Genomic DNA, 27,326 nt, shown 5'->3' on the forward strand with positions numbered 1-27,326 from the left:
AGGCAGGTCACGCTGTCCGGGGTCTTCCAGCTGCAGGTGTCTCATCCTCCGGGCGATGTAGCAGAGCTGGAGGAGGTCTTAAAGGGGTACTGCTCAATCAATCCACCCTGTGGCAGGGGGATGGAGAGCTCTGGGGCTGATTTAAGGCATCCGAAATGCGCTGCTCAAGTCCTCTCCATGCATTTCTGTGCTTCATCCTGTTGTGCTTGCCCTCACATCCGTGGAGTACCGACCGTAAGGGAACCATCGTCAGAGCAATCAGCCCCATTCGTCGCAGGAAAGTGTACGGGGAGGTATACTCCGCGTGCTTGCCTGTTGTTGGTTCGGGGGAGAGCGGGCCGTAGAAAGGAACTGTCGCCCCCTTCACTCCGTTAATTAAAAAATAAAAATTTACATTAAATCAAAAATGAAAATAAAAATGGTGGGGTGTGAAACCAGACCCAAGTGCCTCCTATAGACACTAAGCAAGAAATGGCAAAATCTCAGCCAGCGAGAGGGTGTATACTGCAGGGGAGGAGCTAACTTTTTTCTGATTTACAAAGTGTCCTACTAGAGGCTAGCAGCATAACACCCACTGTCTCTGTGTCCCCTAATGAGGCGTAGGAGAAATTTATTTTTTCTGATTTGAATTATTTTTCTTCTTATATCCACTGATTCGGCAGATATGTGGATGATCTGATCTTCATATGGAAGGGTCCACACACAGCTTTGGATTTGTTCCATGTCTTTTTGAATTCTAATTACCTTAATTTATCCTTTACAATAAGTGGCATTGGAAATGAATTGTCCTTTCTCGACATTTGGCTATCAGGCAATGTTCAGGATCAGAAAATACACACCTCTGTATTTCGAAAAAAATAGTCTCTGGTAACACACTTCTCCTTTCTACTTCTTCACATGACAAACACCATTAAAGCGATACCGTATGGGGAGTTCAACAGAACCAGACGTCTTTGCTCTGACCTTAATTCTTTTTTTTTAGTGAAAGCCGCACTGTGACTCAACGTCTCCTGGACAGAGGTTATAATGATCACATCGTAAAACGTGCTTTCAACAAGGTGTCCAGGCAACCTAGATTCTTCTCTAAAAATGTTCCCCAATTCAATGCTATTAAATCTATCATCAAGAAATATCTTCCGATCCTTAATCAGGATAAGTTAAGTTCCATTATAGGTCAAGGATGTCGTTATGTTGCAAAAAGGGGTTTTAGTCTTAAGGGCCTGTCACACTAAGCGATATGGCTAGCAATATCGCTATAACGTCACTGGTTTTTGTGACGTTATAGCGATATTGCTAGCGATATCGCTATGTCTGATACTTACCTCCGACAGCTCCCCCGCTGGTTATCGCTGATCGCGCGAGAACGTCCTGGACTGTTTCTAGTCGTCAGCTTCCTGCTGGGCTTCCTGCTGTGACAAGCGATGCGTGGACGCGGGCGGGAGGACGTCAGGATCGCCTCGTCTGACAGGTAAGTAGCGATCCCCGACCCCTGCGATGTCGCTGGTGAGATCTGCCTGTGTGGCAGCTCACTAGCGTCCACTTAGCGATGCATCAGCGATCCTGACCGCGTCATATCGCTGGTTGGGATCGCTGGTACATCGCTAAATGTGACAGTACCTTAAATGCGCTTTCTCCCAGCCGGTTTCAGGAGCGTTCAAACAATAAATCATGGTTATCTTTGGAGGGCTTTTACACATGTGCGGACAGCCGCTACAACGTTTGTTGTTTTGCCCATGATAAAACTTAAGAAATTTTTTCTTTTTCAGTTTCTGGTTTTGCTCAAAAAATTTCTTCATTAATCAACTGTAATTCACAAAGTGTTATTTATTGTATTTTTTGCAATGAATACAATATTACATATATCGGATGTACTTCTAGAAAAATCAAGAAGCGCATTGCTGAATATCTCACTAATATTTCTAACAAAAACGTTTGTTATTCAGGTGCAGCCAAGCACTTTGGTAATTTTCACCATGGCAATTTTTCATCATTCAGGTTTTTTGCCTTTGTAAAAGTATTAAGCCCTATACGAGGAGGTGATAAACAAAAAATGCTTTTCATGCGGAAAGCATTTTGGATCCTTAAATTAAACACCAGATTTCCACTGGGCATGAACTCTAACAATAATTTGTTTTATATTTATTAAGCTGGTTTTTTCCAGGGCTGTGGAGTCGGAGCTCATTTTGGTGGAGTCGGAATAAAATGGACCGACTCCGACTCCTAAAATATATAATAAATTGGGTACAGTAGTTCAATGCACAATGTGCTGAATATTTTTTCATAGGAATTTGGGAGTTATGAAATGCGCTATAAATGGCTGTTCTATTCCTGATCTAAGGCTACATTCACACACAGCATTTTTCCTGCGCTTTTTTTGAGGATAAGTTTTTCAGCTGCAAAAGCAGATCAGATTTTTAAAAAACCACCACCTGAAAGGTTTTTGAGCTCATAGATGTTTTCAATAGCAAAAGCATATTAGAAATCTGCTCTATCTATCCATATCTTATCTGTACCAAAAAGAATGAACGCCGGGTAGCACACAGACTAAGGCTAGTTTCACACTAGCGCTTTTGAGCGCAGCGACGGCCTGCGCACGGCCACCGCTAAGCCCCGCCCCCTGCCGCGCCTCCGCTGGTAGCTCCGCCTACCGGCGCATGATGCTGCATGCTTCCTGCGTCCCCTATCTATCACAGGGGGCGCAGGTCGTGCGCAGTATGCGTTTGGTGGCGCATGCGTCCTTTTGACGGTGCACCGACCTGCGCCAAACGCAACCTGCTGCAGTTTGGTTGCGCTCGGCGCACCGTCAAAAAGGCGCATGCGTCGCCAAACGCATACTGCACACGGCCTGCGCCCCCAGTGATAAAGATAGGGGACGCAGGACGCATGCAGCGTCATGCGCCGGTAGGCGGAGCTACCGGCGGAAGCGCGGCATGGGGGGCGGAGCTTAGCGGCGGCCTTACACTCCTTTTTTTTAGCACCAGTCAGGTACACCTCATAGCTGCCCAAAAGGACGCCCAGGACAGGCATTGCTCGTCTTCAGTAACACATCAATTGATAGTTGGAATAAATAGACTGCATTCATCACCACATCTTCTTAAGGTGCATGCTTTACTTTCAAATGTAGGGGTGTGCAGTATGAGGTTCTGCAGTAGCTGAGGTGTGCAGTATGAGGTTCTGCGGAACAGAATGAGGTTCTGCCCCCCCCCAGGTTGGATCCTGGCTTCGCCCATGGTGTGAATGTAGCCTGAGGATCTAGGCTTTGTCTTAGCTGAGATAAGTCATAGTGTGTGTATATATATATATATATATATATATATATACACACATACACACATATACATACATACACACACACGCAGTACAGACCAAAAGTTTGGACACACCTTCTCATTCAAAGAGTTTTCTTTATTTTCATGACTATGAAAATTGTAGATTCACTCCGGAGGCATCAAAACTATGAATTAACACATGTGGAATTATATAATTAGCAAAAAAAAGTGTGAAACTGAAAATATGTCTTATATTCTAGGTTCTTCAAAGTAGCCACCTTTTGCTTTGATTACTGCTTTGCACACTCTTGGCATTCTCTTGATGAGCTTCAAGAGGTTGTCACCGGAAATGGTTTTCACTTCACAGGTGTGCCCTGTCTGGTTTAATAAGTGGGATTTCTTGCCTTATAAATGTGGTTGGGACCATCAGTTGTGTTGTGCAGAAGTCTGGTGGATACACAGCTGATAGTCCAACTGAATAGACTGTCAGAATATGTATTATGGCAATAAGAAAGCAGCTAAGTAAAAAAAAAACAAGTGGCCATGTAGGTCAGTCAGTCCGAAAATTTGGGAAAGCTTTGAAAGTGTCCCCAAGTGCAGTGGCAAAAACCATCAAGCGCTACAAAGAAACTGGCTCACGTGAAGACCGCCCCAGGAAAGGAAGACCAAGAGTCACCTCTGCTGCGGAGGATAAGTTCATCCGAGTCACCAGCCTCAGAAATCGCAGGTTACCAGCAGATCAGATTAGAGACCAGGTCAATGCCACATAGAGTTCTAGCAGCAGACACATCTCTACAACAACTGTTAAGAGGAGACTTTGTGCAGCAGGCCTTCATGGTAAAATAGCTGCTAGGAAACCACTGCTAAGGACAGGCAACAAGCAGAAGAGACTTGTTTGGGCTAAAGAACACAAGGAATGGACATTAGACCAGTGGAAATCTGTGCTTTTGTCTGATGAGTCCAATTTTGAGATCTTTGGTTCCAACCACAGTGTCTTTGTGCGACGCAGAAAAGGTGAACGGATGGACTCTACATGCCTGGTTCCCACCGTGAAGCATGGAGGAGGAGGTGTGATGGTGTGGGGGAGCTTTGCTGGTGACACTGTTGGGGATTTATTCAAAATTGAAGGCATACTGAACCAGCATGGCTACCACAGCATCTTGCAGCGGCATGCTATTCCATCTGGTTTGCGTTTAGTTGGACCATCATTTATTTTTCAACAGGACAATGACCCCAAACACACCTCCAGGCTGTTTAATGGCTATTTGACCAAGAAGGAGAGTGATGGGGTGCTACGCCAGATGACCTGGCCTCCACAGTCACCAGACCTGAACCCAATCGAGATGGTTTGAGGTAAGCTGGACCGCACAGTGACGGCAAAAGGGCCAACAAGTGCTAAGCATCTCTGGGAACTCATTAAAGACTGTTGGAAGACCATTTCCGGTGACTACCTCTTGAAGCTCATCAAGAGAATGCCAAGAGTGTGTAAAGCAGTAATCAAAGCAAAAGGTGGCTAATTTGAAGAACCTAGAATATAAGACATATTTTCAGTTGTTTCACACTCTTTTGTTAATTATATAATTCCACATGTGTTAATTCATAGTTTTGATGCCTTCAGAGTGAATCTACAATTTTCAGTCATGAAAATAAAGAAAACTCTTTGAATGAGAAGGTGTGTCCAAACTTTTGGTCTGTACTGTATATATGTAATCGATATTACATAGTGTATTACATATTTACATTTTATTACAGTTTTGTGTTCTAAAGTTGTATTCCAATAAATATATCTTATGTATCTAAATATCTTGATTATTGTATCATAAAAATGATTTAATGTCTGATGTTCACATTGTACTACAATAAATTTTTGACTTAAATATAAGCAATATATGTGGGAGTCGGTGTAAGGGAAATTGAGGAGTCGGAGTCACAGGTTTGGCTTATCGACTCCACAGCCCTGTGTTTTCTCATTTTTTGTCTCTTGCACATGTGTTTTCCATGATTGTTCATTTCTGATTAGTTGATCTATGTATATATAATTGTGGTAGTACTTGTTTCTGTATGTTATGACTAAGAGTGCAGGAAAAGCACTCGAGACGCGTCAGGCAACTTGATTTTAAATGGCTTGATCTGCCACAATAAAAATTTTACTTTTTTATTTCTCTGGAGTGCAGTCAAACTTTTTTCTTCCTGTTCCGCTACGCTAACTAGCCTGGACGAGCACCCAACCTCCGCAAGTGTTTCGGCTCTATTAATTTGGACCTACAGATTGATCCCGTTGCAGCTCCAAGACTCCCCTCCTATGTAGCTCAGTTAAGTAGCTATGCGATTAACAGAACACTGAACACCTGCAGAAAGTCCCGCACGCCCCAGACACATACTGGACAGCTAAGCTGTCAATCAAGGCACCATCAGCCCAGCAAGCCCATCCCAGTATTGGACAACCAAGCTATCAATCAAGACACAGACAGCTCAACAAGACAGTTTCCATAGAACAGCATAGCAATCATTCACTGTGCGGAGTAAACGTGACACTGTCCATGCCTGTGTGTCCGTGTTACACATTCCAGTGCAGTACATGTGCCAGCATGTGGGAAAATCAATACAGTTCACGCTGTGACCAGTCGCCGTCCGGATGATGAAGGCCGCTCTCATTGTTGCTTGGTCTCCCTGTGATCAGGATGTGTGAAGGAGGCCTAAAGCAGGAGATAACCTTTCTAGCTGACTGAGATTCAAGATTTATCTCATCAGTCTGACAGGTTTATTGGAAGGAAGGAGGACACCATGGAGCTGCTAAAATAAACTATACAAACTGTCTTCAGTTTATTCTCATCTAGCATATACAGTATGTATATATACAGTTATGTGAAAAAGTGTTTGCCCCCTTCCTGATTTCCTATTCGTGTTTGCCCCCTTCCTGATTTCCTATTCTTTTGCATGTTTGTTACACTTAAATGTTTCAGATCAAACTTAAATAAAAGACATCAATAACACAAGTGATCACAAAATGCAGTTTATAAATGAAGGTCTTTATTATTAAAAGGAAAAAGAAATCCAAACTTACAGATCTGTGTGAAAAAGTGATTTCTCCCTAAACCTAATAACTGGTTGGGCCACCCTTAGCAGCAACAACTGCAATCACGCGTTTGCGATAACTGGCAGTGAGTATTTTACAACGCTCTGGAGGAATTTTGGCTCACTCCTCTTTGCAGAATTGTTGTAATACAGCCACATAGGAGGATTTCCAAACATGAACCATCTTTTTAAGGTAATGAAGGAAGAACTGGGAGACGAATAAGTGCAATAGGGTCTTATCCGATATACCTGTATTTAATAAACTAAAATAACTCACCAGATGTGGTGGCAGAAAGCAACGTGAAAAATGTTACATATAGAATAACATCTAGCATGAAATGTAACATTTTAGTATTTGACTTTGTTTCAGTGCTAATGTTGAACTTTGACATTAACATGTGCTCGGATTGGCATTTTTTTTTTTTAAAGACCACATATAAGATAGCCACTTCTGACAGTTACTACTAGTTTTCTGTCCTGATGAAGAGGTCCTGTGTGACCTCGAAACACATTGACTCTTATACCCTGCAAATAAACGCATCCAAGTATATGTTGTTTTGGATCCTTTATCAGCAGTGCTGTCTATGACACCTTCATCCCGTCACTTTATTAAGGTCATGCCACAGCATATCAATCAGATTAAGGACAGGAGTTTGACTAGGCCACCCCAAAGGTCTTGCAGGACCTGCCTGACAAAATGATGTAGACCAAGAGGTTCTCAAAAGCTAAACATCATGCCACAACCGAAGAAATTACGGAACAAAGTGAAAAGTAAAGTAATTGAGATCTATCAGTCTGGAATAGGTCAAAAAGCAATTTCTCAAGCTTTGGGACTCCAGCAAACCAGAGTGAGAGCCATTATCGACGTATCCCCTGAAACATTTGAGTGTGACAAACATGCAAAACAATAGGAAATCATGAAGGGGTCAAACACTTTTTCACACAGCTGTATATACCGTAGAAATCTGTACTCACTCGGCTGCTGTTGAGGTAGGCATAGGAAGCAGTATTGTGGAAAAGTCCAAGCGAGTTTATTAAAATGACATAAACCGCTCTGGATATTCAAAACAAAGGTACAGCCTTACTCTTATTCAGTAAAACACGCCCCTGCAGTTCCTTGACATCTGGATTGAAGCTTCCAATGATGGGATGATCCATACAGATGTATACAGGAAGCCGACAGCCACAAACTCGTATTTACAAGCAGGCTCTTCCCACCCAGCAAGCATCATCCGTAGTATCCCTATATGTCGGTTTTTACATGCTAAGAGATTTTGTTCGGATCCAATAAGGTTTGAGAAACAGTGAGCAGAACTGACCAGGAGATTTGAGGAAAGGGGCTACAGTCGAAGGATGATCAGGAGGGGGTACAAAAGAGCGGTTGCAACATCAAGGAATGAACTGCTATATAGTTACCAAATTGCAGATAAAGAGAACAAACAGGTAACATTTATCTCCACCTTTAATAGTTAGTGGCATAACATAGAAAAATTCATCAATAAACATTGGAATGTCCTCCTTACGGACCCCATTTTGAAAAGGGCTTTACCTCCTTCCCCCCAGTGTGTAGCTCGACGTTCGGCCAAGTTTAAAGATCTTTTGGTGCAGTCACTACAATCCCCTAAGAGTCTCCAGCAGTAGGTCCCTAGGCCCAGGGTTCTTCCCTAGTGGCCTATGTAAGGCTTGTTTGAATCTGAACAAATCCAAAAAATCAAAAATTTTGATGGATCACGCCTTTACGATATTCGGAAACACCTCACATGTAGTTCCAAGGGGGTGATACATCAAGCTGAATGCCCGTGTGGGAAAGTATATGTCCGGCTGACCACAACAGAACTTAAATTTAGAGTGAGGGAGCACGTGTTGGATATTGAGAAGGCCTCCACTGTGGATAATGACATTTTTTTTAAAAAACTTTACCATGTCACTTTACTAACTCAGCAATTTTTTACTGCCCTAATACAGCTCTGGCAAAATTTAAGAGACTGCAGCAAAATTTTCAGTTTGTCAGATTTTTCCCTTTATATTTTTGAGTAAAATATAAATTGCTCTTTTATTCTATAAACTACTGACAACATGTCTTCAAATTTCCAAGCACTAAATTTTGTATTTATTTTCTGAAAATGAGAAATGGTCAAAATAACAAAAAAATGCAGTGCTTGAAGACCTCCAATAATGCTAAGAAAACAAGTTCATTTAGAAACAACTGTTTTAACTCAGGAAGAGTTCAGAAATCAATATTTTGTGAAATAACCATGACCGCTTTCATGGGCCTTGGCATGCTTTCCACCAGTCTTTCACACTGCTTTTGGGAGACCTTATGCCACTCGTGGTACAAAAATGTAAGCAGTTCTTTGTTTGATGGCTTGTGACTATCCATCTTCCTCATGATTACATTCCAGAGGTTTTCAATGGGGTTCAGGTCTGGAGACTGGGCTGGCCATGACAGGGATTTGATGTAGTGGTCCTTCATCCACACAGATTGACCTTGCTGTGTGGCATGGCGCATTGCCCTGCTGGAAAAAAACAGTCCTTAGAGTCGGAAAACATTGCCTGAGCATAAGGAATCAACTGTGTTTCCAGGATAACCTTGTATGCGGCTTGATTAATCCGTCCTTCACAAAGAAAAACCTGCCCAATTCCAGCCTTGCTGAAGCATCCCCAGATCATCAGTGATCCTCCACCAAATTTCACAGTGGGTGCAAGACACTGGGGCTTGTACGCCTCTCCAGGTCTCCATCTAAACCATTACACGACCAGGTGTTGGGCAAAGCTGAAAATTAGACTCATCAGAGAAGATTACCTTACTCCAGTCCTCTATGGTCCAATCCTTGTCATGGGGCAGTGGCGGGGAAACAGGAGACGTGGAACCAGGGCCCCTGAACTGCCCCTCAGGCTAAAGGGGGTGCCCTGACTCTCCTTAACTTGGGGGTACACTTGATGGTAGGGAGGCCCAAGTCCCCGACCTGTCCCTATCTTCTGTTTAGCCCTGAGCTAAACACTCAACCCCCTCCCCAGGAAGTGAGACAGGGAATAAAGTGAACTGCACCAATAACACAAAAGGAAATATAAAACAGACACGACGGGGTTAAAGCAACTAAAAACCAAAGATTAGCTTTATCTGCTGCCAATGCTCCCACCAGCAGAGTAAGGCACCCGATCAGCATCCAGCAGCATCACCACTGCTCCAGATAAGCTGAACCCCCTCTGCACCAGGCAGGTCCAAGTCTTCACCAAGGTTGGTTAGCAAATGACCAGTATTACCAACAGTGAATTGCAGCACCAGGTGGCCTTATAAAAGGGAAGTGGGAGTAGTCACCACCTGCTGACTAACTAAACATGTAGTAACACCAGCGGCCACCGGGGTGGGGAGAACCAAGCAGCCGACCAACTACAGTTGTAGTAACACCAGCTGTCACTGGAGGGAAAAACTAATATTAACTCCCGATGGCCTTAAAGGAAAAACGTTTATATCAGAGCATTCGGACTCTGACACAGATGACTCCTCTGACGCCTCCTCCTAAGAGGACTCCGACACCCAGGGTTAGCATGTGGTGAGGGTAGAGACATGCCCCTACTCCCTGGCAGCACCTCTGCTGCCCCCACTGGAGAAGTGGACGGTTGTAGAAAGATGTGTGGGGATTTCAACTCGCTCAGGTGCAGCGGGAGACAATTATGAGGCAGGTTCTTCCCAAAGTTCATGAGGTTTATTTGATTCATAAACCATAACTCAGCATATCACCAACATAGCTTAGGCATAAAGATCATAAACGTCCATGGCTTCAGACTCGGACCAAGAGCCTCAGCACATGCTGGGAGGTGTAGTCCTCCCCATATACAACGAATACATAGGCCAGGGCAATGTCCCGAGCAGCGCTCTATCTGCAGCCGTAGACCCAGGAAGGCTTCTCCTTCCTTAGCACACCGGCCACTCTCTGTAGTGTCCCACCTGGACACTGGGAAGTCTGTCCACCTCTGACAGACTCCCTCAAACCCCCTCACATGTGCTAAACACCTCAATTACATAGCCCTGTAACCACATCCACAGGTGATCACATGGCTATGACATCACTAAAGGTTCTATTGCACATAGACACACACAGGCTTCCCTGATACAGTGTAACAGAAATATCAGCAGTACCTCTGCTGAGCAATACACCCTGGAGCATCCCAAGGCCACCCACCTTGAGACACATAATGGTCATTTAGGACCCTGCTCCTGTTACCACACTGAATGTGCCTGTACACCCGTCCTGGGACACCCACACAGCGCCCCCTAGCGGACATAGTGGTCACTACACCACAGATGGCAGAGACAGTAGCCCCCAGGCAGCAGCCCTCACACGACTGATCCCAGCTGACTACTTCCCTAGACCGCCAATCTATGATTGGGTTGTGTTTTTCCAACCAAGGGAGGCCTAAAACGATGGATGATGGAATTCACCCCCAAGACGTAGCATTACAGGGACTCTACATGATATGTCCCTATACGCAAATGTATTTTTTCCACAACTTGGGTCAACCTCCCCTGGCTCAGTGGGACAGAGTCAATGGCATGGACGCTAAGGGGTTTGGCCAGCGTCCTACACCTCAGGCCATGGGTCTGGACAAAGTGAGCATCCAGCAGATTGACTCCCGCTCCACTGTCCACAAACACCGGTATGCCCTCAGGTACCCTGCCAACCACCACGTCTGCTGACAAAGTACACAGAGTGGGCAAAATGGAGGAAATATACACTCCCTGGTCGCCTCCCTCCACACGACCAGGGGGACGCGGCTTCTTAGGTGGTACGGAAGTTTGGCGCAAGCTGCGCAGACCCTGATAAAATGACTGGTCTGCCCACAGCTAAAACATGCTCCCAAACCATGACGAACCGCAGGCAGCACCATTGGGGAACAAACTCCTCCCACCTGCCTGGGCTCGTCCGACTGCACCATTGAGTTCTCCTCCCTAGCAAGGACTACAGGGGGCAAATTCGCCAAAGCCGCAAAAAACTCGTCCACCGACCGTAGAGATGATGAATCGGCCGGCAGGGAGAAGGCTCAGGATAGGGGAACAACTTTAAGGAGAGATATGATGAATCCCACCCGCTGTTCCTCACTCCCTAATGAACGAGGGCGGAGCCTGAAGTGTAGCTTGCAGGCCTCCTGAAAAAAACAAAAAATTATCTCTCCATCCAGAAAACCTGTCTGGGAGAGACAACTTGGGTTCTGGTTGAGCCTGAACCTGAGCTGAGGCCCCGAACCCCACGAACTGCTGCAGCTGCTGCTCCACCACACCGTGCAGCACCCCACGCTCCTCAGTGAGGGTCTGCAGCAATTGGAGATAGGTCTGCATTAGAGCCATGGCTCACCAGAAAAAAAATGGGTGCTGGTAATAATGTCATGGGGCAGTTGCGGGGAAACAGGAGAAGTGGAACCAGGGCCCCTGAACTGCCCCTCAGGCTAAAGGGGGTGCCCTGGCTCTCCTTAGCTTGGGGGTACACTTGATGGTAGGGAGGCCCAAGTCCCCAACCTGTCCCTATCTCCTGTTTAGCCCTGAGCTAAACACCCAACCCCCTCCCCAGGAGGTGAGACAGGGAATAAATCCCTCTGCTAGTAAAGCCAGAATTGAGCTCTTCTTTTCCTCACTCAAGACTTGTCTTTTCAACTCCTTTGGCATGATTAAAAAGGAGATTTTTGTGTACTCACCGTAAAATCTCTTTCTCTTAGCCTTTAATTGGGGGACACAGAACCGTGGGTGTTATGCTGCTGTCCACTAGGAGGCGACACTATGCATAATCTGAAAAAGATTAACTTTGGCTCCTCCTCTGCAGTATACACCCCTGGACGGCATCAGCCTTCTCCAGTTTTGTGCAAAAGCATTAGGAGGAATATACCAGAAACATAACCATGCCTGTAAGAAGGCTACTATAAACGAGCTCAAACAATATGAGAACCCAGCTGAGGACTGGGTATGCACTCTGTAGTGTTTTGTAAATGTGTGCAGGCTAGTCCAAGTGGCTGCCTTACACACTTGATGTGCCGAGGCTTGATGCTGAATGGCCCAAGAGGCCCCTACCGCCCGCGTAGAGTGAGCCGTGATACCGGCTGGAAGAGGAGAATTGTTAAGGCGGTAAGCTTCTTGAATGGTGGACTTGATCCACCTAGCAAGGGTGGCTTTGGAAGCCGGTAGGCCCTTGCGAACGCCTTCTGGAAGAAGGAAAAGTGAATCAGACTTCCGGAAGGGAGCAGTCCTAGACACGTAAATACGCAATGTCCTGACAAGGTCAAGCGTATGCAGAGCCTTCTCCATTCTATGAACGGGAACCGGGCAAAGAGATGGTAGTGAGATTTTCTCATTGAGGTGGAAGGTGGACACAACCTTCGGAAGGAAGGATGGCAATGTACGGAGAACCACCTTGTCCTGATGAAAAACCAGGAAGGGTTGCCTGCAGGAAAGAGCTGAAAGTTCAGACACCCTGCGTAGCGAGGTGATTGCCACCAGGAAAAACCACTTTCTGTGATAGAAAGCGGAGTGAGACCTCCTTTAGGGGATCAAAAGGAGGTGTCTGTAGTGCTGTCAAGACCAGGTTGAGGTCCCACGTCTCCGACGGATGCTTGTAGGGGGGAACCAATCGAGAAACCCCTTGGAGAAAAGTCTTCACTTGCGGCTTGTTAGCAATATGCCTCTGAAAGAGCACTGAAAGCGCTGACACTTGGCTCTTAAGCGAGCCCAGGGATAGCCCGGCGTCCAGGCCTGACTGATGGAAACCGAGGACCTTTGGAAGAGAATAGGGGAGTGGGATGTGCCCACGAGATTCGCACCATGTGAAGAAAGCCTTCCAGGTACGATAGTAAATCTTGGCTGAAGTTGGCTTTCGAGCCCTGATCATGGTTTTAACAACGTCCGATGAAAAACCTACTTGGGTCAAAAACCAGGTCTCAATGGCCACGCCGTCAAATTGAGAGCCCCTGATTTCTGGTGGAAGAACGGGCCTTGTGACAGAAGGTCGGGACGTGTGGGGAGACGCCAGGGAGCGTCTGCTGTGAGTTGCACTACGTCGGCGTACCATGTACGCCTGGGCCAGTCTGGAGCGAATAGGATGGTGGGAACACCCTCTTGTTTGATCTTCCTCAGGACTCTGGAAATCAGGGGAAGGGGTGGAAAATGTACAGAAGCTGGAACTGGGTCTAGTCCTGAACCAGGGCATCTGCTCCGAGCGACTGCGGATCGCACGTCCTGGCCATGAAATTGGGAACTTTGGCATTGAGATGGAATGCCATCAGAACCACGTCCGGGGTCCCCCAACGATGGCAGATCTGATGGAAAACTTCAGGATGGAGAGACCACTCCCCCGAGTCCATTCCTTGACGGCTGAGATAGTCGGCTTCCCAGTTGTCCACACCCGGAATGTGGACCGCAGAGAGTACCGACCTCGCATCCTCCGCCCAGTGTAGGATACGTGTTACTTCGTTCATCGCCTGGATGCTGCGGGTGCCGCCTTGATGGTTCACGTATGCCACCGCCGTGGCATTGTCCGACTGCACTCTGATATGACAGTCTGCTAGCAAGTGATGGAAGGCTTTCAATGCCAGGAAGATGGCCCGAATTTCCAGGATGTTGATGGGCATGGTCACTTCCATTGGTGACCACTTGCCTTGCGCTCTGTGATGTAGGTGTACCGCGCCCCAACCCGTAAGGCTTGCATCAGTGGTCAAAACCTTTCAGTGACCGGAGAGAAAGGATTTTCCCATTGCAAGCGAGGTTGGCTGGAGCCACCAGTACAGGGACCTCCTGGTTTTCGCTGATAACCGGAACTCTCTGTTGAGGGAGAACAGATTCCTGTCCCAGGACTTGAGGATGGGGTCTGAGGTGAAACTGGGCAAATGGTACCGCCTCCATTGCCGCTGCCATCCTGCCCAGTCCGCTCATGGCATACCGGAGAGATCGGGGAAAACCACGGAGGAGAGTGTGAACTCCCAAACGGAGGGCCAGTGCCTTGTCCCTGGGGAGGATCACCAGACCCCTGGAGGTGTCGAATAGCATCCCCAGGAAGGTCAGAGACTGACTCGGGGTAGTCGAGGACTTCTGTAAATTGGCTAACCATCCCAGGCGACTCAGTGTCGATCGTGATTGAGACGTAGACCTTGCAGTCCTTGAAGGTGGGGGCCTTGATGAGAAGGTCGTCCAGGTATGGAACGACTACTATGCCTCTGGAGTGCAGAACGTCCATGGTAGCTGCCATGTCCTTTGTAAATGTTCTGGGAGCCGTGGAGAGACCAAACGGGAGGGCCACAAACTGGTAATGGTCTTGGTTGATTGCGAGTTTGAGAAATCTCTGATGGGCGGAGCAATCGGTATATGCAGGTATGCGTCCTGTATGTCTATGGAGGCGAGATATTCTCCTTCCTCCATGGACGCAACGATTGACCGGAGGGATTCCATGCGAAGGTGACGAACTCGGACATACTTATTGAGTTGCTTGAGGTCTAGTATGGGTCAGACACTGCCTCCCTTTTTGGGCACCACGAACAGGTAGGAGTAGAACCCTCGTAAACGCTCATCTGATGGAACCGGTATTATGACTCCTGCTTGCAGGGGGGATGAAATCGCTTGATGGAAGGCTCGAGCTTTGAGTGGAGGTTTTGGAGGGACAGAGACAAAAAACCTTTGCGGTGGGCTGGTAGTAACTCGATATTGTATCCTGAAGACACTATTTCCTTGACCCACCTGTCTTCTGTAATAGGCAGCCAGACCTGCTGAAAGAGTAGCAGTCGTCCCCCTACAAGTGGGGTGTTTTCCGGAGGGGATGAGTAATGATGAATGAAAAATCTGAGCTTTCCCTCCCTTGGATTTTGCCTGGCTTGCCTTTGACTGCCAGTTTCTGTCCGGCCTCTGTGCCGCCCGTGTGTTGTCCCTGCGAGGGGAACTGTTATGATTTTGTGCCGGGCGCGAGACGGACTAGCCTGAAGAATTCCGAAAGGATCGGAAACGAGATTGATTACGTCTTTTAAACGTGTGTTTTGGTTTTAGCTGAGGGAGGGAAGTACTTTTACCCCCGGTAGCATTGGATATCATTGTATCCAGCTTTTCACCGAAAGGACGGCCCCTGAAGTATGGGAGATTTGTTAGGGACTTTTTTAAGGCCGCATCCGCCTTCCATTCTCTTAGCCAGAGAATACGCCGGATTGTGATGGCGTTTGATGCTATTTCCGCTACCCCTCTTGCAGAATCCAATGCTGCATGGACCATGTAATCTGCCACTACTGCAATTTGCACCGCCTGGTCCGCCAGCTGAGGATTTGAAGCTTGGAGGCCCTGTTGAAATACATCAGCCCAGGCCATAATGGCCTTGGCTGCCCAAGCTGAAGCAAATGCAGGAGCCAAAGAGGCACCTGCCGCCTCAAAGATTGAACGAGCCATGCGTTCTACTGTCTGTCTGCTGCGTCCTTGAGGGTTGAGCTGTCCGGCAGCGAGAGAAGCGTTTGTGCTGCCAGCCTAGAGACTGGAGGATCCACTTTAGGCGGATCTGTCCAATCCTTAGTGTCCTTCTGTGGGAAGGGGTACTTTGCTTTCAAGTATTTGCGATTGACGAATTTTTTCTCAGGCTGCGAAAAATGCTTAGAAAGTATTTTTTGAAATTCCGGGTGATCAGGAAAGACCTCAGATGGTTTCTGAACACTTTCAAAGGAAATCTTGTGTTCTGGTACTTCAGGGGTTGGATCAGAAAAGTCTATCACCCGAAGGATGGAAGAGATTATATCCTCAACTAGCGCAGTATTGCTAGGGGGACAAGGGAGCAGAGCGTTCCTTGTTTCGTTATCTGAGCTGGAGTCACATATGCCCTCTGAGTCTTGCGCATCGCTAAGGAGCTCCCTAGCGGGCGAACTAGGACTGTTCTGTGGTCTGGGATCGTTGTGGAGATCCACATTGTCTATCAGGGGACGGTCTCGGTGACCTGTAGCCACTGTGCCTCTCCCTGGAGGGGGACGACCTAGTGCTATGTGAGGACGCAGATGAACGCGACCTGTGGGTCCGCTTACGTCTCGAACTGTCGTAAGCGGCCTGTTACTGATACCGGACGTCCCTTTGCTGGGTAACGTTCATAGCCGAGACATGACCCTGCAGAGCCTGCAGTAGTGTGGAGGTCAGGTTATCTATAGACTTTGTCATAGACTGCGACATCTGAGTCACCCATTCCAGCGCAGTAGCGGCCGCAGAAGCGTTGCTGTTCTTTGGGTACAGTCCCGGCAGTGCGGGTACGTGCTGCCGCTGGGGAGAGTGGCCTTGCAGGCTGTGCAGACTGCGTAAAAGCAGTCTTGCCTGGTCCTTTTTTGAGCCCGACATAGTACCTATTCGCAGAGGCCCTACAGGGGTATCTACGCAGAGGAAAGGAGGAGTAGGGGAGCGTTATAGGTGACAGGAACTCACAGCTGAGTACAAAGAACCCAGCTGTGATCTTACCCCACCGGTGCTCCCCCTAGGTCCAGCGCTTATAAATCCCACGTCTTGTGCCCCCCAGAGACTGCTGTGCTGCCTTCAGTTTCTTCAGGTGCAGCAAGATGGCCACCGGATTCTGAGGTGGAGGGGGAAGGGGGTGGAGAGATGAAAAGGGTGGGCGGAGCTATGTAAAAGCGCGCCCTTCCTGTCTCGATCCGCCCCTTCTATGACACTGTAGTGTCATTTTTCGTCATCCGGGGGGCGGGAATAAGGCAGCGACTTCGGCTAGGCCGAAGCCGCGGCCTAAATTAGATAGCTCATGCCCAGAAGTTGTCAGGGGGAGGGTCGGATTCCAACCAGACCCCCCGGATTGAACGGTAGGCTAGCGGTGGGGACATGAGCGCCACCTGGGCCCTGTGGGGGGTTCCTTTGAGGCGCAATGCAGCTGGTGCTGCCGCAGAGACAGGGGTGCCGGGAGCCCTGTCTCTGACAAGTGCCATGCCTGCCTGCACCTCCCCCGGTCCAAACAGGAGCCCGCAGCTGGGCTGGGGTCCCTGGACATGTAAGTGGCCGAATGGTGCCTGGTACAGGCCCTACCTGCGGTGTCTCGACCTAATGCCCCCAGAGGGGGATTAGGGAGGGTGCTGCTGTCACCGTCAGGGGGCTTCGTCCTACCCTCGACCTCAACCCAGAGCCCAAGGAACTGGGGAAGGAGCGACATGGGGAAGAGCCATCTCGACCTCAACCGGGTACCCCTTAATAGGGGACCGAGGAGGGAGCCATGCCGGGAGTCTCACTGGAGACCCACTTTTCTTCGTCTGTAATCCGTTGAAAAAAATTAAGGAAAAAAACGGAAGAGAGTAAAAAATCTTAAGTATGCCTCCTTGCGACACTAAGCAAAAACTGGAGAAGGCTGACGCCGTCTAGGGGTGTATACTGCAGAGGAGGAGCCAAAGTTAATCTTTTTCAGATTATGCATAGTGTCGCCTCCTAGTGGACAGCAGCATAACACCCACGGTTCTGTGTCCCCCAATAAGGCGACAGAGTAAGTTATTTTTTCATTCCTATTAATTTTGGGATATTACTAGCACTTGCTTTGCCATCCAGCTTGTCCTATTGCAAAAGGATTGTGAACACCGCAGCAGGGTTTTTATACTTTCCTTTGTTAAATAAGATTTGGTTCAGGTGATCACCTAATCAGAAGCACATTGAGTAGAATGAGGTGTAGTCTGGTTGGAAATCAAGTGACACTGGAATGGAATGGCTGTGAGACATGTAGAGAAGCTGATTTTTATAAAACTGTGCAGTTGTCTCTTAATTTTTGCCACAGCTGTGTGTGTGTGTGTATATATATATATATATATATATATATATATATATATATATATATATATATATATATATATATATATATATATATATATATATATATACACACACACACACACACACACACACACACACACACTGCCGTTCAAAAGTTTAGGGTCACTTAGAAATTCCCTTATTTTGAAAGAAAAGCAGCTTTTGCCAATGAAGCTAACATTAAATGATACAGAAATACACTCTATACATTGTTAATGTGGTAAATGACTATTCTAGCTGCAAACGTCTGGTTTGTAATGCAATGTCTCCATAGGTGTATAGAGGCCCATTTCCAACAACCATCACTCCAGTGTTCTTATGGTACTTTGTGTTTGCTGTGTAAGAAGGCTAATGGATGGTTAGAATACTTGCACAAGGGTATGTTAGCACAGCTGAAAACAGTTTGGCTGATTAGAGAAGCTATAAACCTGACCTTCTTTTGAGCTAGTTGAGAATCTGGAGCATTACATTTGTTCCTTCCATTAAACTATCAAAATGGCCAGAAAAAAAGAACTTTCATGTGAAACTCGACAGTCTATTCTTGTTCTTAGAAATGAAGGCTATTCCATGAGGGAAATTGCCAAGAAACTGAAAATTTCCTACAACGGTGTGTACTACTCCCTTCAGAGGAGAGCACAAACAGGCTCTATCCAGAGTAGAAAGAGAAGTGGGAGGTCGCGCTGCACAACTGAGCAACAAAATAAGCACATTAGAGTCTGTAGTTTGAGAAATCGACGCCTCACAGGTCCTCAACAGGCAGCTTCATTAAATAGTACACACAACGCCAGTGTCAACGTCTACAGTGAAGAGGCGACTCCGGGATGCTGGCCTTCAGGGCAGAGTGGCAAAGAAAAAGCCATATCTGAGACTGGCAAATAAAAGGGAAAGATTAATATGGGCAAAAGAACACAGACATTGGACAGAGGAAGATTGCAAAAAGTGTTATGGACAGACGAATCCAAGTTTGAGGTGTTTGGATCACACAGAAGAACATTTGTGAGACGCAGAACAACTGAAAAGATGATGGAAGAGTGCCCAACGCCATCTGTCAAGCATGGTGGAGGTAATGTGATGGTCTGGGGTTGCTTTGCTGCTGGTAAAGTAGGAGATTTGTACAAGGTAAAAGGGATTTTGAATATGGAAGGTTATCACTCCATGTTAGGCTGGCGGAACACACCAAGTAATATAGATGTTAATGAGGTGCGTTCGCAGCCTGGGGTTCACCGTGCAACGATGGAAACTGCTGCTAGACAATGGCGGATAGTAGCACGCTCGGGTTACCTCACCCGGAGTGTGTGAGGCGAACCCTGTTACTTCACAAGGTCGCACTAATATAATGTGAGCGCAAGCGATGTGGTCACAGAACTCTGCCCAGAGGCATGGAGTCAGAGTCCTTCTAGAACCACTTGTGCTCAGAGCCGCTGCAGCGGCGCTAGAGAGTGACGCTAGGAAAGTGCTGTGCCCTGTTAGCTGTCACAGAGTGCAGCGGATAGACTCGTACCGCCCAGAGGCATGGGAGATATGGCGGCACTATGGCGCTAACCTTTGTGCTAGACTGGAGCACTGTGGCACATGCTTTGCCACCATGAGGCGCTGACTCAGGCTGAACTAACCCTAACACATACGTATCAAAGGAAGGGGTTAATGAGTCAGTCACCAGTTACATGCATCCATCATCACTCACACAAGTCTCAACAAAAGTCTATCTTAGCGCATGGCCGAGCAGCCATGCGAACCTTTTACAGCAGCGTCCTTCCGGGACCTTCCTGATGGTCCAATCCGAGCTGGAGAAGGACCTGAGCATGTGACCTCCGATCTCCAATGAGAGATTGTCCCACGGGCATGCTCAGTGGACTGACAGGAGGACTTGGTCCCTGGAGTAGATCGCTGCTGACCAGCATGCGTTGCTATAGCTGGGCCAGAGGTGGCAGCAGCAACCAAACCTACAATGCTGGTGTGAGCAGAGCGCTGGGATCGACGAGTCTGCTGAGCAGGCTCCACTGTGGTCGGAGAGTAATGGGAGACCGCCGAAGGCAAAGCTCGGGATTCCTGCTGTGCAGCGACAGGAACCCAACATCTAACACTCCATTTTGCAACGCCATGCCATACCCTGCGGACAGCGCTTGATTGGAGCCAATTTCATCCTACAACAGGACAGTGACCCAAAGCACACCTCCAAATTATGCAAGAACTATTTAGGGAAGAAGCAGGCAGCTGGTATTCTATCTGTAATGGAGTGGCCAGCGCAGTCACCAGATCTCAACCTCATTGAGCTGTTGCGGGAGCAGCTTGACCGTATAGTACGCAAAAAGTGCACATCAAGCCAAACCAACCTGTGGGAGGGGATTCTGGAAGCATGGGGTGAATTTCTCCAGATTACCTCAGCAAATTAAAGGGAATCTGTCACCTATTTTTTTTCCCTATGAGATGCGGCCACCGCCATCAAGGGCTTATCTACAGCATTCTGTAATGCTGTAGATAAGCCCCCGATGTAACCTGAAAGAAAAACGAGTTATATTCTACTCACCGGGGGCGGTCCGGTGCGGCCGGGTCCGATGGGTGTCGCGGTCCGGCTCTGGTGCCTCCCATCTTCTAGTGATGACGTCCTCATCCTTGCTTCTGTCGCGGCTCCTGCGCAGGCGTAATTTTCTGTCCTGTTGAGGGCAGATGAAAACATAGCTGGGATTCAGGATCAATGAAAACAGCATGGTTAAAAAACGAAATACTCTCCATAAACCATGGATTACCAGAAAAAGAACTCCCGATGTAACCTGAAAGAAAAAAAAAAAAGAGTTAGATTATACTCACCCCGGCGTTCGGTCCAGTCCGATGGGTGTCGCCGTCCAGTCCGGCACCTCCCATCTTCTAACGGTGACGTCCTCTTCTTTGCTGCCTGTCGTGGCTCCTGCGCAGGTGCACTGCTCTGCCCTGTTGACAGCAGAGTCCTGCAGTGCGCAGGCACCAGGATAGGTCCGGCAACTGCGCACTGCAGTATTCTGCTCTGCCCTCAACAAGGCAGAGCAGTGCGCCTGCGCAGGAGCCACAACAGGCAGCAAAGAAGAAGTCACTGTTAGAAGGGAGGCGCCGGACCACAAAGCCCATCGGACCAAGACCGGACCGCCCCGGTGAGTATAATCTAACTCTTTTTTCTTATCTTTCAGATTACACTGGGGGCTTAGCTGCAGCATTACAGAATACTGTAGATAAGCCCCTGATGTCAGTGCCGGCAGCTGATAGGTGACAGATTTCCTTTAACCCCTTAATGTCTAATGACGGACACAGTTCGCATCAAAGCCGGGACATGTCAGCTGTAATGAATAGCTGACATGTGCCCGCAATAGGCGCGAGCGGAATCGCCGTCCGCCCGCGCCTATTAACTAGTTAAATCCCGATAAAGCTGACAGCGGGCATTTAAATAGCATTTCCGGCCGCCGGGCCGGAAATGACGTCATCGTCGACCCCCGTCAAGTGATCGGAGGTCAGCGTCATGTTGCATGGACAACCAGAGGTCTCTATGACTGGGGTCCCCAACCGCCGGTCCGCGGCCCAGCACCGGGCTGCTGCAGTGCCCTTGCCGGTCCGCGGACACAAGGGGAGCCAGGGGCGGTCAGTGGCGTAGCGGGGGCTGGGGCGGCGCGCAGCAGCTCTTAGCGGCGGGCAGGGAGCGATCAAGCAGCTCCGCTGCCTGCAAGAGGGAATAGCAGGAGCGGAGCTGCAAGGACCCGTCCAGCTTCCTGCCCGCCGCCCGCGCTTCCTGTCTCTGACTGACACAGAGAGGAGCGCGGCCGCTGCTGTGTCAGAGCGAGGAAGCGCGGGCGGCGGGCAGGTGAGAGGAGAGAGGTGGTGTCTGTGTGTGTGTGTGTGTGTATAATGTGTGTACATGTATGTCTGTGTGTGTGTTGGTCTGTGTTTGGATGGGGACATGAGGAGAAGGCCATGAGGGGAGTGATGGAGAGACAGCAGTGATGGGGAGAAGGGAGTGATGGGGTGAAGGCAATGATGGGGAGAAGGGAGTGATGGGGTGAAGGCAATGATCGGGAGAGGGGAGTGATGGGGTGAAGGCAATGATGGGGAGAAGGGAGTGATGGGGTGAAGGCAATGATGGGGAGAAGGGAGTGATGGGGTGAAGGCAATGATGGGGAGAGGGCAGTGATGGGGTGAAGGCAATGATGGGGAGATGGCAGTGATGGCTAGATGGCAGTGATGGGGTGAAGGCAATGATGGGGAGACAGCAGTGATGGGGTGAAGGCAATGATGGGGAGACAGCAGTGATGGGGTGAAGGCAATGATGGGGAGACAGCAGTGATGGGGTGAAGGCAATGATGGGGAGACAGCAGTGATGGGGTGAAGGCAATGATGGGGAGACAGCAGTGATGGGGTGAAGGCAATGATGGAAAGACAGCAGTGATGGGGTGAAGGCAATGATGGAGAGATGGCAGTGATGGGGTGAAGGCAATGATGGGGAGAGGGGAATGATGGGGTGAAGGCAATGATGGGGAGACAGCAGTGATGGGGAGAAGGCAATGATGGGGAGAAGGGAGTGATGGGGTGAAGGCAATGATGGGGAGAAGGGGGTGATGGAGCACTTATTCAAAACCTATGGTGAGTTGAGTCACATTATAAATGTTATTTAATTATAAGTATGCACTGCTACACTACAACCGTGTCCATAGCCCCGCCCCCTTATGACCAAAGCCCCGCCCCTGCCACACCTCCATCCCCGCCCTGCCGGGCCATGGAAGAATGGTCTTGCTTGAAACCGGTCCCCGGTGCAAAAAAGGTTGGGGACCACTGCTCTATGAGACCTCTATGGTTGTTCCAGGCATATGGCTTTCAGTGCCACCCGGTGGTCGGCGCTGAAAGCACAGCAGTAAATCTGCTACATATGGGCGATCTGCTCATCGCCCATATGTAGCAGCGCCGATCCGGTTGTGCATGCTTCTAGAAGCATGCCAAAAGTAAAAAAAAAAAAAAAAAAAAATGTTTAAAAATAAAAAAAAACCTAAAAGTTCAAATCACTCCCCTTTCGCCACAATCAAAATAAAACAGTAAAAAAAATCCCACATACACATATTTATCGCTGCGTTCAGAATCGCCCGATCAATAAAAAAAAAAAAAGCATTAACCCGATCGCTGAACAGCGTAGTGAGAAAAAAATTAAAAACGCCAGAATTACGTTTTTTTGGTCGCCAAGACACTGAATTAAAATGCAATAACGGGCGAGAAAAAGAACGTATCTGCACAAAAGTGGTATCATTAAAAACGTCAGCCTGGCACGGAAAAAATAAGCTGTCACCCGACCCCAGATCATGAAAAATGGAGACGCTACGGGTCTCGAAAAATTGCGCAAGTTTTTTTAAGCAAACTTTGGAATTTTTTTTCACCACTTAGATAAAAGAGGACATAGACATGTTTGGTGTCTATGAACTCATAATGACCTGGAGAATCATAATGGCAGGTCAGATTTAGCATCTAGTGAACTTAGCAAAAAACAAGTGTGGGATTGCACTTTTTTGGCAATTTCACCGCAATTGGAATTTTTTTCCTGTTTTCGAGTACACGACATGGTAAAACCAATGGTGTCATTTAAAAGTACAACTCGTCCCGCAAAAAATAAGCCCTCACATGGCCATATAGACGGAAAAATAAAAAAGTTATGGCTCTGGAAAGAAGGGGAGGGAAAAATGAAATTTGTCAGTTATACAAGGCTAATAGGTGGAACTGGACCCCACAATGGGGGTCCTTTTAACCCCCTCTTAGCCACATAGATGCCTAGACCCTTATTATTTAAGGGTCCAATCAACCCCGATCGGCTCCAAAATCAGTTGGGGCCGACATAACATGCAGCTGTCGCCTGCGGGGGGCACTATTCACTTATTTGCTGATCATAGTTTTAAAACAGCAATCTGGAAATAGGCCTCTTGACGACCAACGGTTTAATGCGCTGCTGTACTATATACTGTACATAAACACAAACTCAGCTCCACTATACCCATCTCACGTGTCTGCAAGCAGCTCAGCACCACATCAATGTTACACATGCACGGCTCAGCCGTATCCACGTTACACACAGACACGGCTCCGCCGCACCCGCGTCACACACACACACGGCTCCGCCGCACCCGCGTCACACACACGGCTCCGCCGTACCAGCGTCACACTCAGACACGGCTCCGCCGCACCCGCGTCACACTCAGACTCGGCTCCGCCGCACCCGCGTCACACACAGACTCGGCTCCGCCGCACCCGCGTCACACACAGACACGGCTCCGCCGCACCCGCGTCACACACAGACACGGCTCCGCCGTACCCGCGTCACACACAGACACGGCTCCGCCGTACCCGCGTCACACACAGACACGGATCCGCCGTACCCACGTCACACACACGCACGGCTCCTGCTGTACCCACGTTACACACGCGCACGGCTCCGCCGTACACACGCGCACGGCTCCGCCGTACACACGTTACACACGCGCACGGCTCCGCCGTACACACGTTACACACGCGCACGGCTCCGCCGTACACACGTTACACACGCGCACGGCTCCGCCGTACACACGTTACACACGCGCACGGCTCCGCCGTACACACGTTACACACGCGCACGGCTCCGCCGTACACACGTTACACACGCGCACGGCTCCGCCGTACACACGTTACACACGCGCACGGCTCCGCCGTACACACGTTACACACGCGCACGGCTCCGCCGTACACACGTTACACACGCGCACGGCTCCGCCGTACACACGTTACACACGCGCACGGCTCCGCCGTACACACGTTACACACGCGCACGGCTCCGCCGTACACACGTTACACACGCGCACGGCTCCGCCGTACACACGTTACACACGGGCACGGCTCCGCCGTACACACGTTACACACGCACGGCTCCGCTGTACCCACGTTACACACGCACGGCTCCGCTGTACCCACGTTACACACGCACGGCTCCGCTGTACCCACGTTACACACGCACGGCTCCGCTGTACCCACGTTACACACACGCACGGCTCCGCTGTACCCACGTCACACTCGCACTGGCCCCACTTCGTCTCATACACAACTGCGCACTGCACCACGTGACAACCACTTTCCCCAGAGATCACACACAGACACCTGCTCCTTCGGTAGCTGCTAGACTGTATGGGCTCCTTCCAGGTGTGATGTCATTTCTGGGGGCGTGTCATACAGGGGGGCGTGTTCTGACAGCAAAGGCAGGAAGAGAAGACGCCATTACAGACGTGTTTCTGGCTTCTGCCGTCTGGTGCAGGGAGAGAAGCCTCCGTTACACACTTTCTCAGCTGTGTCTCTGGTGCCCGCGTCTGTGAGCAGTGTGGAGTGAGGTCAGTGACAGGCAGGAGGGTTTGGTGAGTAACAGGTTGGCGTCTTCTTAGATGTTTGGTTGATGGGGGCTGATACTTGGGGCTAACGTGGGATTTGGGTGCTTATCTGGGAGCTGTTGGGCTCCCGGAGGGGAGGGGGGATTAATGCACGCTGGTGGGGTCTGGTTGGGTCTAGGGGGGGTTAATGCATGCTTATGGGGTCGGGGGGTTAATGCACGCTTGTGGGGTCTTTGGGTAGGGGTTAATGCACGCTTACGGGGTCTGTTTAGGGTCTGGAGGGGTTAATGCTTGCTTGTGGGGTCTGCTTGGGCTCCCAGGGGGGTTAATGCATGCTTGCAGGGTCTATTTGGGGTTCGGGGGGTTAATGTATGCTTGTGGGGTCTGTTTGGGTAGGGGTTAATGCACGCTTACAGGTCTGTTTGGGGTGCGGGGGGGGGGTTAATGCATGCTTGTGGGGTCTGTTTGGGGCAGGGGGCTTGGGGTATAATGCACACTTGTGGGGTCTGGTTGTACTTTGGGGGGTACTAATGCATGCTTGTGGGGTCTGTTTGGGGCAGGGGGGTGGAGGAGTTAATGCACGCTTGTGGGGTCAGGTTGTACTTCGGGGGGGTACTAATGCGTGCTTGTGGGGTCTGTTTGGGGCAGGGGGGTGGAGGAGTTAATGCACGCTTGTGGGGTCAGGTTGTACTTCGGGGGGTACTAATGCGTGCTTGTGGGGTCTGTTTGGGGCAGGGGGGTGGAGGAGTTAATGCACGCTTACGAGTCCGGGGGGGTTAATGTATGCTTGTGGGGTCTGGTTGGGGAAGGGGGGCGGGGGGGTTAATGCACGCTTGTGATGTCTGGTAGTCACGGGAGAGGGGAGGGGGGCGTTAATGCACGCTTGTGATGTCTGGTAGTCCCGGGAGAGGGGGGTTGATGATGCACGCTTGGGGTGTCTGGTAGTCCTGGGAGAGGGGGGTTGATGATGCACGCTTGGGGTGTCTGGTTGTACTTCGGGGGATACTAATGCATGCTTGTGGGGTCTGCTTGGGCTCCCAGGAGGGTTAATGCACGCTTGCCGTGTCTGGTTGGGTCCCGGGGTGGATTAATGCACGCTTACCGTGTCTGGTTGGGTCCCGGGGGGGGTGTTAATGCACGCTTGCTGTGTTCGGTTGGATCCGGGGGGTTAATGCACACGCTTGCAGGGTCGGGTAGTCCCGGGGGGGGGGGTTAATGCGCGCTTGTGGGTTCTGTTTGGGTCCCGGTGGGGGGGGGGGGGTTAATGCACATTTGTGAGGTCTGGTTGGGCTCCCGGAGGATTAATGCACGCTTATGCGTTCTGGTTGGATCTCAGGGGTGGTTAATGTACGCTTGTGGGTTCTGTTTGGGTTTCCGGCGGGATTAATGCATGCTTGTGGGGTCTGGGTGGGGTCCTCACTGTGGGGGGGATTAGTGCACGTTTTTGTGGTTTGGTTGGGCTCCAGGGGGGGTTATTGTATGCTTTTGGGGTCTAGTTGGGCCCCGGGGGGGTTAATGCACGTTTGCGGGGTCTGGGTGGACCCTGCAGAAGCCCACCAGATCCCACAAGCGCGGAGGGTTTAATGCACGCTTGTGTGTCTGGTTGGGCTCATGGGGAGGGGGTTAATGCATGCTTTTGTGGTCTGCTGGGCTCCTTGGGGGTCTAATGCAGGGTCCAACCAGACCTCTCAAGCGTGCATTTACCCTCCCCCGGGGCCCTACCAGACCCCACGAGCGTGCATTATCCACAGTAGGACCCCCGTCCCCAAGCGTGCATTAACTCCTCCTGGTCTGGCTGGGATCTTGGGACGGGGGGGATTTAATGCACAATTGTGGTGTCTGAGT

At 49.3% G+C, this 27,326-nt stretch overlaps 1 long non-coding RNA gene across 10 annotated transcripts in view; it reads right to left on the bottom strand.

The window, feature by feature from the left end:
- The window catches only part of LOC141088280 (uncharacterized), a 105,452-nt gene extending 80,108 nt beyond the window's left edge, over positions 1-25,344 (bottom strand). Inside the window, exons 1-3 of one of the 10 annotated variants that reach the window (XR_012231884.1) lie at positions 25,258-25,297; positions 20,880-20,903; positions 20,660-20,786 (exon numbers count right to left, since the gene is read on the bottom strand). This is a non-coding gene — a long non-coding RNA (uncharacterized lncRNA). Of the gene's footprint in view, positions 1-20,659; positions 21,002-25,014; positions 25,141-25,166; positions 25,229-25,257 lie in introns of those variants that run through there. The other 9 variants (XR_012231885.1, XR_012231881.1, XR_012231889.1 and 6 more) reach the window with 9 other exon arrangements.
- Positions 25,345-27,326: the final 1,982 nt, after the last annotated feature.

This window comes from Dendrobates tinctorius, unplaced genomic scaffold, assembly GCF_039654945.1.
Source record: "Dendrobates tinctorius isolate UK_male_01 unplaced genomic scaffold, ASM3965494v1 ptg000038l, whole genome shotgun sequence".
Lineage (NCBI taxonomy): Eukaryota > Metazoa > Chordata > Amphibia > Anura > Dendrobatidae > Dendrobates > Dendrobates tinctorius.